The following is a 13938-nucleotide window of genomic DNA, read 5'->3' as shown; positions in this document are numbered from 1 at the left end:
ATCAAGGGACCACCAGCCAGCCTCCTGCTGAAGGGCGACGCTGTTCCCAAATTCTGTAAGGCGAGACCTATTCCATATGCTCTACGTGACAAGGTATCGCAAGAACTTGACTGGTTAGTGTCGCTGGGTGTAATATCGCAAGTCAAGCATTCGAATTGGGCGACGCCCATTGTACCCGTCCTGAAGAAAGATGGCTCGGTCAGAATTTGCGGTGATTTTAAAGCTACTTTAAATCCTGCTTGCACCACGGAGCAGTACCCACTTCCGGTAATTCAAGATATCTTTGCGTCATTAGGAGGAGGCCAGTTGTTCAGTACGCTCGACTTGCGGGATGCTTATAACCAGGTGCTTTTGGACGAGGAGTCTCGGAAGCTTTGCGTTATTAACACTCTCAAAGTCCGTTCGGCATTTCCTCGGCTCCCGCAATTTTCCAAAGAAAACTGGATACCATACTGTCTGGTTTATCTGGCGTTCAGGCTTACTTGGATGACGTTCTAGTCGCGGAAAAGGTTGAATACTGCGGAGCTCGATTGCAGATTGTCTTAGAACGGTTCAGAGAGCACGGCGTGAAGCTCAGATACGGTAAGTGTAAATTTAGCCAGCCATCTGTCGCTTATCTTAGGCATCGTATTGATCGTACCGGCCTTCACCCAACTGAAAAAGAATGTGGCGCCTGCGCATTGACAGCGCGCACATGATGCGACGGTTTGATACCACATTTTACAACATTTCTTCCCATTTAACGGTGGCGCGGTCCTTGTTTTGGTGGCCAGGAATAGACCGCGAAGTAGAGCTCATGGCAGCGCAATGCGAGAATTGCATTGCCAATTTGCCTATGCCACCAGCAGCCCCGCCGTTAAATTGGCCTCAAACGCAGGAGAGATGGTCGCGGGTTCACGTCGACTTTGCGGGACCAATAGAAGGTAAAATGGTTCTCGTGGTAGTAGATTCCCACACTAAGTGGATAGAAGCAGTGCCGCTGAACCAGGCTACTTCGGCAACCACCATTGACTGCCTACGGGATATATTTAGCCATTTCGGGGTACCAAGAACCCTCGTATTCGACAATGGAACACAGTTCACCAGCCAGGAATTTGCAACGTTTGCTGACAGGAACAACATTACAAACCTAGGAACCGCCCCCTATCACCCGCAATCAAACGGAGCGGCGGAGAGGGCAATACGGACAATCAAGGATGGTCTCCGGAAGATGCGACGCGGAAAGCTGGAGCATAACCTTATGCGTTTTTTGCTTAATTACAGGAGGACTCCCCAGAAAACCGGAAAGTCTCCATCGGAAATGCTGCTGGGGTACCAGATACGATCGCGCCTGGACACCTGCTTCCCTGCGGTGACTGTGTCTAATTCTAAAAAGGAAAACGACGAGTGGTTGCCTCCAACAGACTGTAGTGTACATGTCCGCAACTACGGTTCAAATGGTAAATGGATACCAGGACGGGTAACAGAGACATCGGGAGGACGGATGGTCACAGTGGAGACTCCTCAAGCAATCGTGCGGCGTCACATCGACCAAGTGCGCACCCGTACTGAATCTTCTCCAGATGAACCACCAGGAACCGACCCAGGCTCGATCAGCAGAGACAGTACTCAGAGCGCACCGGCACTCTGCCAAGAGCCATCCGCGAGCTCCGACGACGCGGGAGAATCTTCACCCCAAGAAGTGTTTCAGGACCTGGACCACCAGGTGCCTGTTCCAACACTCGTGGCATCCGGGGCAGACCAAGTAACCATGCAACCAGTTCGACGCTCCGCAAGCCAGTGCAGCGTTTTTAAGAGGGAAGAAATGTTGTAAAATGTGGTATGAAACCGTCGCATCATGTGCGCGCTGTCAATGCGCAGGCGCCACATTCTTTTTCTATGTTCACTCCTCATTTTCCCTTTCCCCTTTTGCTTTATATATACGTGCATTAAACTCTTGTGCGTTGTTCTCGGCTAACCACTGGGTCGTCAACGTCTCCCTTCTTACATGACGGCAGCAACGCTGCCGCTGCTATGTTACAAAATTCAAACACGAGTTCCCTCAGTTCAGCCCTTTGATTGGGATTCAACTCCGCCTGCTCTAGTAACTTTTTAATGGTCTCGTGAATGTCTTTTGCCTCTGTCACTTCTGTTAACTCTGGAAAGTCGTCTGGCATCTCCTCAGATTGATTATTCAACGAGGGCTTCAGGATTATTGCCTTTTCCCCAACTTCAAAGCGTCGCGTGCGAGCTCTCCTGTCATAGTAATGCTCAGCATTGTTTTGTGCTTTACGCATTTCCTGCTCAACAATCACTGTGGCAGGGCTTACGTTCAATAACCTTCTCCTGCATTCTACCTCTCGAGATATTTCAGGCTCCGACGCTTGCCTGACCTCATCCTTAGCTGGTGCACTTTCCGCATTATCCCCTGTAGGGCTGTCCTGTCTGGTGCTGGGTGACGAATCCTCAGTGAAACCTGTTTCCTTCACCACTGGAAATTCGTACACTGCCTTTGCCGCCAGCTCCCTTGCCTTGGAACGAGTTAGGGCTTGCACTGTTCCCTCACTAAACCCGATTCGCTTGAGTCGTAGCACATCCTCTGATTTGTTAGAAAACAAATACGGATACTGCGGTTGGAGATGTGCCGAGACGGCGGCTTCAGTGTCCAGTACTCCGAAAGGGCCTTCGATACGAATCTTTGCCACAGGGAGAGAAACACTGGACGCCTCTACGGCTTGCCTTATCGAAGCACATTCCCTTATGAATTGGCCTTCCTCTACGTACGACGGATGCACTACGTCCATTGTGGCTGCCGAGTCGCGAAGCACTCTACACGGTTTGCCGTTTACCACGAGGTCTCGAATGTATGGTTCTAGCAAGTTGAGATTTTCTACGTTACTACTTAGTGACATCAACACTAGTTTGGGATTCTTGCACCCCACGGAGATATGCCCCGTTTGCTGTCAGCTGTAGCAAACTACGTGTTTCTTGGCCTCGAAAGTTTTTTCCTTGAGCCTTTCTGCACTCCGTTCGGGTGGTTCCTTTTCTCCCTCGCTTTCCTCGCCACTAGTTTTCACCGAATCTGACCTTTCCATTGTTCTATACCGACTCGAATTTGACCATCGCTTTGGCTTGTCGGGTCTGTATTTATTCATCTCCTTCTTAGGAGCTTCGTTGCCTTCGTCCGCACGGCGAGTTACGTACTCCTCAGCGAGATCTGCCGCTCTCGTAACAGTGTCTACGCCTGGCCTATGCTGAACCCAATACTTGATGTTTACTGGCAGCCGGCGGTAGAACTGTTTTAAAGCAACGCACTGCATTGTCTTTTCAGCGTCGCCGAGTGCACCCTCTTCTTTGAGCAATTCCTTGAGGTTTACCTCCAAAGTGTGTGCAAAATCTGAGTATGACTCACTTTTGGTCTTCTCGACTTCCCTGAATTTTCGCCTGAATGCTTCTGCTGATAACCTATACTTTTTCAGCAGATTCGCTTTGACTTCTTCGAAGTCCGCTGCTGCTTCTTTCCCCATGCGGGCAATATCAGCTACCTCACGTGGCAGTAACGGAAGCAAGCGTTGCGACCAAATGTTTCTCGCGAATTTTGCCTTCTCACATGTGCGCTCAAACTGTACCAGAAAAAGACCTATGTCTTCTCCTACTGCGTAGGATGCCATAAAGTCTGTCATTCTGCGCTCGCTTTCACGAGCCTCTGGGCTAGGTCTTTTAGAAGTTTGAGCTTTGAAGAGCTCAACCTCAAGGCGCTTCATTTGGAGTGCGTCGCGTGCAACACGCTCTGCCTTGTCCTCTAAGCGCTTGCGCTCTTCCTTTTCCTCTAGGCGCTTACGCTCTTCCTTTTCCTCTAGGCGCTTACGCTCTTTTTCCTCTAGGCGCTTACGCTCTTCCTCTGCAATGCTCTCTAGGTATTCCGTCCGTTCATCGTCGTCGGCCCCTATCACTTCGATCGCCTCAATGATCTCCGGTTTCTCTTTGATTCGGCAATTTGGAGGGCCAACTCTTTGGCCAAGCTCAATTCCGGCTTCTTTAGTGCCTTCAAGTTCATGGCTGCCCTTAGTGCTGCTAACTCCTCACTCTATAACAACCTTGACGTACTCAAAACTTCCGTCAACGGTTAAAAAAAATCACTGCCCTGTACTTTCCAAAAAATACGTAAAGCCAAGTGATATCTTAGTGAAGAAAAGCCGCGCACTCACCATATGTAGTGATGAATCCAGACACCTTCCTTCCGCACGTTGTCGCCAGGACAAAGAGGCTACGATCTCGTAGTTGTCCAAGTTGGGGCTCCTGGGTTCCGTATCCCAATCGCTAGCTGCCAGTCAGTTTGTTGCGTACTCCAGGGTAGCGTATCGTACTGCTGCCGAGAAGTAGCGGCGCCAGCTTATCGAAGCTCGACCGACATTACTTATTGGGTAGCGTGGCGTTGTCGGCGGGCTGCAGGCATCCGGTAGACCATGGCGACCAAGCAAGGGCGAGACGATTTCTAGTGCGAAACTTGCAAGGTTTATTCAAACGTAGACGAAAGAAACTGAGAAGAGCATGAAGTGTTCAAAAGTACATTTCGGAGCCCCTTAAATAGGCTCTCTACAATCGTGGGCGGGATCTTGCTTGCGTCGACGTCACGTGACCGGCACAGAAAGAGGGCCCCTCCTCCTCTGGTTACACCGAGTCTGCTGCAAGGAGGAGGTTGTCACGCCTCCTCGAATTGTAGACGCCTGTCCGTCTCTTCTGCGCGTTGCGGGTTCGTGGAAGTTCTCCTGTAGTTAGTTCGAGGAAAGGGTCTCTCTAAACTCGCACACACACACGCACAAAAGAGGCCTGTACACTGCGGGGCTTCCAGCAGACAGACAGACACTCGAAAGGGTCATGGCGAATTAGGAAGTCACGCTTCATTTCGACGAGGCCTGGTGGAAGAAGTTCGGGTGAGAGAAAGTTCTTTCTGCACGAGGTGCGGGACGCCAACAACAGCAGGCGAAGTCATGCCTCATTTCGACGATGCAGGGTGAGAGAGGGTCGGTTGAAATTCCTTTCAACACGTGGTGCCAGACGCCAAAACTAACAGTGGTCACATTTCAATGATGACGGAATGTAAAGACGCTTGTGTTCCGTGCATTGAGTGACGCGCACCTATTTGCGTGCTGCGCTATTATACCGAAATCCGACAAAAATTGGCCTAATTAATTATAGATACCCCAGCTGACAACTTGTTTTACCTCCACAGAATAAATGTTCTCCTGGCGCGGCCCCATGCATTATGTTTTGCAATCTACCAAGTGCTCGACAAGCACTGAAACAAAGCTATAGGCTCGTCCTTGGCATTCCTAGAAAATGCAAAGTACCACTGACGAGCTGAGCACGTCTTTGACCGTTTTTAGCAGAAACCCTTGAGCTAATGCAGATCTTCGAAGGGACGGAAGGGTTACAGAATCTCAGGTAGTAAAAATTAATCGGGATTCCTTCACTATGATGTGTCTCTTATGAGATCGGGGTTTCGCAGGTGAAATCCAAGAATTTTATTTTTTTCCATGGGGCTACCCACACCATTCTTGAGAAGTGCCTACTCCCCCCTCTCCTCTTTCAACCGTCGGTGATGCCCGATCTAACATTTTGCAAATGAAAAGAAAGTAAAAAGACACACCGAATTTCTTAAACTGACTTGCCCTGGGGGCGCATTTACCGTAAAATACGTTTTAGTGGGAAGAACTTCAGATCAGCGTTTCTGTTAAGTGACATTACATAGCCGTGCTTGTGGTGGTGCCCTTAACGTTCTGTTCAGTTTACTGAGTTCGAATTAATATTAAAGCCTATCCATCTTAGATGTATATGTTAGCACATTGGGGGCGGTTCAGCAAACGTTAAACATTGTAAAGTGTATCTGGCATTTGTGTAGCAGTTTGAAGACAATTTAAATGTTTATTTCAACACTTTGTCGGCGGCAGCCTTATCTTTATAATCACAATAGTTAATATCACTACCTTTACAGCGAACATTTATATGGCTAGGTTCCGAAATTTTCGCGTCCGTCTGGCTAGTTACAGGGAAAGAGGAAATTCACCCCTACGAATATATAGTTGTCTGTTTATTCTCGTTTTCCTCTAACGCAGTCATCGCCCTAGCGACATTATTATCAACTGCACTTTGCATTTGCTATGGGCAGGAGGCGCATAGTTCACTCAATAAAGTCTGCACATACTAACTGAGCCAACAGCATTCGTTCGCACTTGCCGCCTTAAACCACGCCGTGCTTCCATCCCATCCTCTGCCTGTCGGAGACCTGGACGGACGTGTTCCTTTAAGTAGACGGATACACCGGTGTAGTGTGCAACAAGAGCGTTGAATCGCGAGCCAGCGGCGTTGCGATTTACGCGAAGAATGGCTACGCGGGCGTCTCGCCCTACGCGTTACCCATCGCAGGGCAGGCCGAGTGTGCAGACGTCTCTGCCGTGCAGACGGAAACTGGGACGGTCGTGGCGACAGTCGCATCCCCCGGCTACGTCCAAAGGAGACATTGAGACTTTCCTAATAGACGCCTTTGGTTGGATCTCATCCATCGAAGACAAGTCGATCGTCATGGTTAGACACTTTAACGTCGACATAGCGCGCTCCGACGGTAAGTGGATCGTGTCCTTCCTGTTGGAATTGTTTTAGAATGAGTGCTACACGGTTGTCAATATCCCGACCATGCGTCACCGGTCGTTTATAGATTTAACCTCGGGCAAGAACGTTTCTAGCATGGCAGTACAACCAATCGCGGTATACAACTGTGACTGCAAAGCTACAGTCACTGTGGTAACGAATGCGAGAAAATAAAAGACGATAACAACCCCGAAGTTACGTGTTTGTCTCTTTATTCAATCAATATGACAATAACTGTATAAATCAATATAGTTATCACACGCACCGTGGTTGCTTAGTTGCTATGGTGTTGGGCTGCTAAGCACGAGGTCGCGGGATCGAATCCCGGCCACGGTGGCCGCGTTTTGACGTGGGTGAAGCGCGCAAATACCCGGGAACTTAACACCCGCACGTTAAACCCGCACCCGCGCGAACACCCGCACGTTAAAGAGCCTCAGGTGGTCCAAATTTCCGGAGTCCCCCCCTACGGCGTGCCTGATAGTCAGATCATGGTTTTGGCGCGTAAAACCCCATAATTTAGTTTTTAATGCAGTTATCACAATAGTCATCCCAATAGAGCTTCACTGGTTATCTTCCTTCGCAGAGTGGAAGGGCACTAAGTTTATTGTTTGTTTGTTTGCTGTAGGAACAAAAAACACTGAATAGCCTAGAATTTTTTCCTGAGTCTACCCTTAGCTACTAACTTATAACATTACAGTACATGTTCACATTCTACAAAAAAAAAAGAAACTCTAACGTTAAATTTGTTTGTAAAAGCAAATTATATAGTCGATCCTGATCCCACACACATAGCGAAGGCGGCCGACTATTCGCAACGATTACTTATGAATGAAAATCTGTGTGAATTTGGCCCACTATTCAGATAAGGATGGCGACCCGCACTGCCAGCCTCCGTTATCTTGAACTTCTCTTAAATCTCATGAAAATCTCTATATTACTGCACATTGTTTTGCTTGTTTTTGCTTTGATACCCGCTGCTCTATTAGCCTGCTGACGATAGCAATAACAAATTGATGATGTCCCCACCAGTGACCCAATTCACAAAGCTTTTCTTTCTTAAGTGCTCTTTGTCATTTCAATGGTGGTCGCCTTCGCTAACAATTTGGCTAGCATCAAGATTGCCTAGAATTTGCTATTACGAAAAATTCTCACCGTAAAACCTTTTTTCGAATACAGATCCAGAGCAGAAAGCGAACCCGCCGGGCGAAAAAGGTGGAGGCATTCGACGAAGGAGTAGGATTTCATGGTCGCCTGCATTATTTGCATCGAATATGTGGTAATTTTTTTGTTCATCCTCATTTCGCTTAAATCAAACTCGACCACCTGTGGGTGGCTTGAATTCTCAGGAAAAGTGTTTCGCATCTGGGTTGTTGAGAGCCAGAGGGAAACACGCGCGAAAAATAACTGCGGTAAAATGAAGAATACTTCAGCAATTGCGCGAGTCTGTCAAGAAAGATTATTTTCACGGTTGCTACAGTGGACTGAGTACCACCAATTTAGGTCAAAGTGGTGGTCCGCCATCCACACTTATATTGTATTCAAATTACTTAAATTATGGGGTTTCACGTGCCAAATACAAGAATTGATTATGAAGCACGCCGTAGTGAGGGACTGCGCATTAATTTTGACCACCTGGGGTTCTTCGACGTGCACCCACTGCACGGTGTTAAGACTGGCGAGCTGCAAGGAAAAATTGCCACCCAATTACGACTGGGGGACAAGGCGCGCATCCCCCACTCTCCGTCGCTGCAGCAAGACTGCGTTCGAAGAAGCGGGCTTTGTGCTGAAAACCGCCCCCATCCACGAGCCCCATCTCCGTTGTGACGAAACGGGTTCGACTGACGAACTATTGTACCCGAGGTCCCCGGCGCGAACCTGATTTCGCTACGCATGAGCAAGCCGCGGCGGGACAACGAGCTACTCAGGATGTCTCCGAGCTTCCCGGAACGACTCGCCTCTGTCGTCGGCTTCGGTCCTTCGCACCTGTGTGTTTGCGTGTGTGTGTGCGTCACCTTGTCGCAGGAGGCGGCTAGTTTTGCGATGACGAAACGAACATTCGCTGCCTTGTATCGCCGAAGGACCGAGCGTTTAAAAACGGCTGTTTGGCGGAGGCTCGACACACTTCTCTCGTGCAGTCAGGTTGGACTGACACACTTTCTCTTGAGCAGTCATGTTGGACTGACACTCTTTTTTTTCTTAAGCAGTCATGTTAGACTGATTTAATTTCTGTAAATAAACCCATTTTCCTCATTCTCGATGAGAAGCAGTTCTTCCCTTCAGCAACGTCCTCAGCGTGTTTAAGTTGGACGACGGCATGGGCCAGCTACCTTCGAATTCATGCCGGACTCCAATCTTGGCAACGGATCTCGAGCGATGGGATTGAGCCCCCAATCCTGACAACTGGCTGACAGTGGTGAGATGGACTTTGCAACATGGTGCTGTATCTGCGGTGAGTGCTTGATTCTTGCTTTGACTCTCTAGGCTTCATTTTGTGGTTGTTCTGTTTAGAACTGTAGGGAAGCTAGATTGTTGTGTGTTAGCTAGGTTGTGTTTTCCTAGCTAGATTTAGAGAGCAGAATCAAGGCAGTAAAGCAGCAGTCATGGGGTTAAGGACACTGCTGAGAGACGAGTTGTTGATTGTTGGTGAGGAGCTGGGTCTAGATGTACGCAAGGAAATGCTAAGATCAGAATTATTGCATATCATTTCCGAACAGGCCAGTGAGGAAGATATTGAAATGGGATTGGAACTTCTCAGAAAGAGAGAGAAACGGGAAAGAGAAAGAGCAGAACGGGAAAGAGAAAGAGCAGAACGGGAAAGAGAAAGAGAACAACGGGAAAGAGAAAGAGAACAACGGGAAAGAGAAAGAGAAGAACGGGAAAGAGAAGAACGGAACAGGGAGAGAGAGGAACGCGATAAAGATCGCGAGTTAACAAAAATGCAACTTGAACTTGAAGGCAAACGTTTGGAGTTGTCTCAAGGAAGTGAAGGCGCTCTGGGACGATCAAGTGAGGCAGAATCGTACCGCATGGACAGGCTATTAAAGCCATTTGAGGTCGGGACCGACATAGGCTTGTTCCTAAGCAATTTTGAAAGGACTTGCGAAAAGATGAACTTCGGCCCGAATACATGGCCACAGCGGTTGCTGTCTATGTTGCCGTGTGAGGCGGCGGAAGTAATCGCCAGACTGAGTGCACAGGATGCATATGATTATGCAAAAGTTAAGGCTAGTCTCCTGAAGAAATACCGCCTTTCAGCCGAAGCTTTTCGGCAAAGGTTTAGGAGCACAGGCAAGAAAGATAGCGAGGGATATCCGGAGTTTGCATATAGCTTAAAGGCCAACCTAGTCGAGTGGCTTAAAAGCGCGGAAGCGTACGACAGCAGAGACATGATCATTGAATGCATGTGTCTAGAACAGTTTTACAAAACCATCCCCCAAGCTGTGAAACTGTGGGTGCAAGACAGAGGTAATGTAAACACTGTGGAAAGGGCGGCTAAATTAGCCGAAGAGTACGCAACCCGTAGAAAGTTGAACGCCGAGGAGGGAAACTGGGACGGTCGAAATGGACCGCGGAAACCATTTCCGTTCAAAAAGGGTGCGCAGACTAGACGATCGGAGCCTGTAGACATGGCGGAAAAGCCCGCAGAAAAGAGCGAGGAGAAACTTAACGGAGAAACCGCACAAAAAGAACAGAAAAGAAAATTCTAATCTTTTAGACCAATGCGCTGTTACAAATGCCGCAAACTGGGACATATAGCTGTAAACTGCGAGAAGTCTAGCGTAGTTTTCTCCTACGTGGAGGAAAAGGATGAGAATATGGAACTTTTAAGTCCATATCTTCACGACCTGCAAGTTAATGGAAAACCATGCCAAGTGCTAAGAGACCGTGCCGCCACGATGGACATTGTCCATCCGTCTTACGTGACGGTAGATGACTTCACCGGAGAAGTAGCATGGATAAAACAGGTTGTAGAAGAACACAGCGTGTGTCTGCCCATGGCCAAAGTCAAAATCAATGGACCATTCGGGGAGCTAGAGACTGAGGCTGCAGTTTCCAAACCTTTGTGACTGCAGTATCCTTACATCTTTTCGAATCGTTCGAATCGGTTACTGTGTGACAAAGGGCTCAAACTGGGAGAGGGCATAGTAAAGGCATTGACCCGAGGCCAAGCTCGTAAGATCGCGGCGCTTTGGGTGGAAAATGCACACGCTCCTCCAGCGGAAGCAGAAAAGGGGATAACTTCAATACCCGAATCCCAGCTAGGCCCGAGGGACAAAAGAACAGTTGAGGAGAGCCTGCCTGCTGACCAGCTCAATGAGAGCGTAGCACTTGAGTGTCAAAGTTCTAGCCTGCAGGAAGAGCAAGCTGACGCACTCACAAGCGAGACAGGGTCGTTATTATCACCGGCCTCAAAGAACTTTGATCAGCTCTTACGTGTGGATAAAGAGTCACTGGCAGCTGAGCAAAAGAATGATGAGAGCTTAGCTAAATTACATGACACAGCTAAAGAAGGCATTGCTAGGCGCAACGTGACGATACATGAGAGAGGAGGTTTGTTGTATCGGCACTACAGAGATCGAAAGGGTAGGATTTTAGATCAGTTAGTCGTACCTACTAAGTATAGGGAGGACCTTTTGAGTCTCTGTCATGGAAATGGGTGGTCCGGCCACCTAGGCATAAACAAATCAAAGGAAAGATTGCTTATGGAATACTACTGGCCTGGCTGTTTCAAAGACGTAGAAAACTTTCTAAGATCATGCGACGCCTGCCAGCGTTCGGGTAAACCAGGAGAGACATGGAAAGCTCCACTGAAGGTAGTGCCCTTAATAACAGAGCCTTTCAGACGACTTGTAATAGACACGGTAGGGCCTCTTCCAAAAACAAAATCGGGCTACAGGTACTTGTTTACAATGCTGTGTCCGGCTACCAAGTTTCCAGAAGCAATCCCTTTGAGAGAGCTCAGTTCCACCGAAGTAGTAGACGCGCTTTTAACAGTGTTTGCACGAGTTGGGTTTCCAGCCGAAATTCAGGCAGATCAAGGGTCAGTATTCACGAGCGCACTGACTTCCACATTCTTGCAAAAGTGCGGGGTAAAGTTAATACACAGTTCTGTCTATCACCCTCAGTCAAACAGTGTAGAGAGGTGGCATTCGGTGCTTAAGCCAGTTTTGCGTGCGCTCTGTTACGAGCATAAGGAGGACTGGGAGAACTGTCTGCCGGCAACTTTGTTTGCTTTGCGAACGGTTCCACATGAAGCGACAGGGTTCTCACCAGCAGAACTGGTGTATGGGTGGACACTCCGTTCTCCACTGAGAATGTTAAGAGAGATGTGGGAGGAAAAAGGTGAGAGTCCAACAGTGGTTGAATACGTGCTAAATTTACTGGAACGGCTAAGCGCAACCCAAGAACTAGTCGGAAAGAACATGGGAGTAGCTCAAAAGAACGCCAAATTCTATTACGACAAGAATGCGAGGCTTCGTACGTTTAACGCCGGAGACCAGGTAATGATCCTCAAACCTTCAAGACAGAACAAGCTTGAAGTTCACTGGGACGGGCCCGTTAAAGTGTTGCACAAACTGTCAGACACTAACTATGCTTTGAGAATGCCCGGTCGCAGGAAGGAAGTGAGGATATATCACTGTAATTTGATGAAGCCGTATGTAGAGCGGAGCGGAGTCGTTAACTATACCATCAAAGAGCCGGATGGCATTAGTACCAAGTTTAAGGAGTATAGGGCGACCTCCAACTCTGAAATCGGCCTAGAAGAAGTAGTCTAGCACTCGGTAAGCTCGCACGCTCTAAGACCCGAGCAGCTAGATGAGCTAAAAGAGGTGTTGGGGAATATCTCGACAGATTCAGCGATCGGCCGGGTAGAACCGAACTGATAACGCATGAAATTGAGCTTACATCAACCGAACCAGTAAGATCAAAGCCTTACAGGGCGTCTCCAAGACAGAGAGAGATTATGGAGGCAGAGATACAGCGCATGCTAGAGTTGGGAGTTATTGAGCCCGCTGAGAGTGAGTACACGTCACCGCTAATACTGGTAGAAACCCCTAACAAGGACCCTCGTCCGTGTGTTGACTTTAGAAAGTTAAATGCCATCACTAGGGATCAGCTGTACCCGATACACAACATTGAGGAACGAATTGAAAGAGTTAGCGCTGCTAAATACATTTCAACTATAGATCTCGTGCGGGGGTACTGGCAAGTTCCCCTTTCAGAAAGTGCCAGCCGCTATGCCGCATTCATCTCGCCTGTAGGCACTTTTCGCCCTCTCGCACTCAGCTTCGGGCTGAAGAACGCGCCGTTTAGCTTCTCTAAGTTAATGGATATTGTCCTAAAAGACTTGCAGGAGTTCGCCTTGCCCTATCTTGATGATGTGGCAATTTTTTCGGACAGCTGGGAACAACACGTATCGCACCTCAAACAGGTGTTCTCATGGTTGAGGGAAGCCGGCTTGACGATGAAAGCGGAAAAGTGTAGGTTTGGTTGTTCGCAGGTTACTTATCTGGGCCATGTTGTCGGTCAGGGCATGAGACGGCCGGCGGAGCTGAAAATAGCTATGATTGGAGGATTTTCTCAGCCGCGCACGAAAACGGACCTTCGTTCATTTTTGGGACTTGTGGGGTACTATTAACGGTACATTCCGAATTACTCGCAAATGGCAAGTCCATTAACAGACGCCCTCCGAAAGGGAGCACCGAGTAACGTACACTGGGATAAGGACAAAGAGAACGCTTTCCAAAGTTTGAAAACGCTATTGGTTTCTCGCCCTGTGCTTCGCGCACCAGACTACACAAAGGAATTCATAGTTCAATGCGATTCAAGCGACAGAGGTATGGGCGTGGTACTTAGTCAGGTCGGCGACGATAACGAGGAGCATCCTATCCTCTATGCCAGCCGTAAACTAAATGTAAGAGAGGAAGCCTACAGCGCTTCAGAGATGGAATGTGCTTGTTTAGTTTGGGCCGCACAGAAGCTGTCGTGTTACTTGTACGGAGAAAAGTTCATCTTCGAGACCGACCACTGTCCTCTGACGTGGCTCAATCAAATGTCACACAAAAATGGCCGCTTGCTCCGATGGAGCCTCACTCTCCAAGAGTACAACTTCTCCGTTAGATATAAGAAGGGAAAGTTGCATAGCAATGCGGATGGTTTGAGCAGGCTAATTTGAATTCGGCGTTTGAGGGTCCCGCCTAAATTTTAGGATTACTAGTGCTAATTTTATTAAGCGAAGAAGATCCCCTCTCATTTAGCAGGATTCCCTCCATGATTGCTGAATTCGTCAGCAGGAATTTGCTTCAGAAA

This window comes from Dermacentor andersoni, chromosome 1 (assembly GCF_023375885.2).
Source record: "Dermacentor andersoni chromosome 1, qqDerAnde1_hic_scaffold, whole genome shotgun sequence".
NCBI lineage: Eukaryota > Metazoa > Arthropoda > Arachnida > Ixodida > Ixodidae > Dermacentor > Dermacentor andersoni.
Note: the sequence above shows the minus strand (reverse complement) of the source record.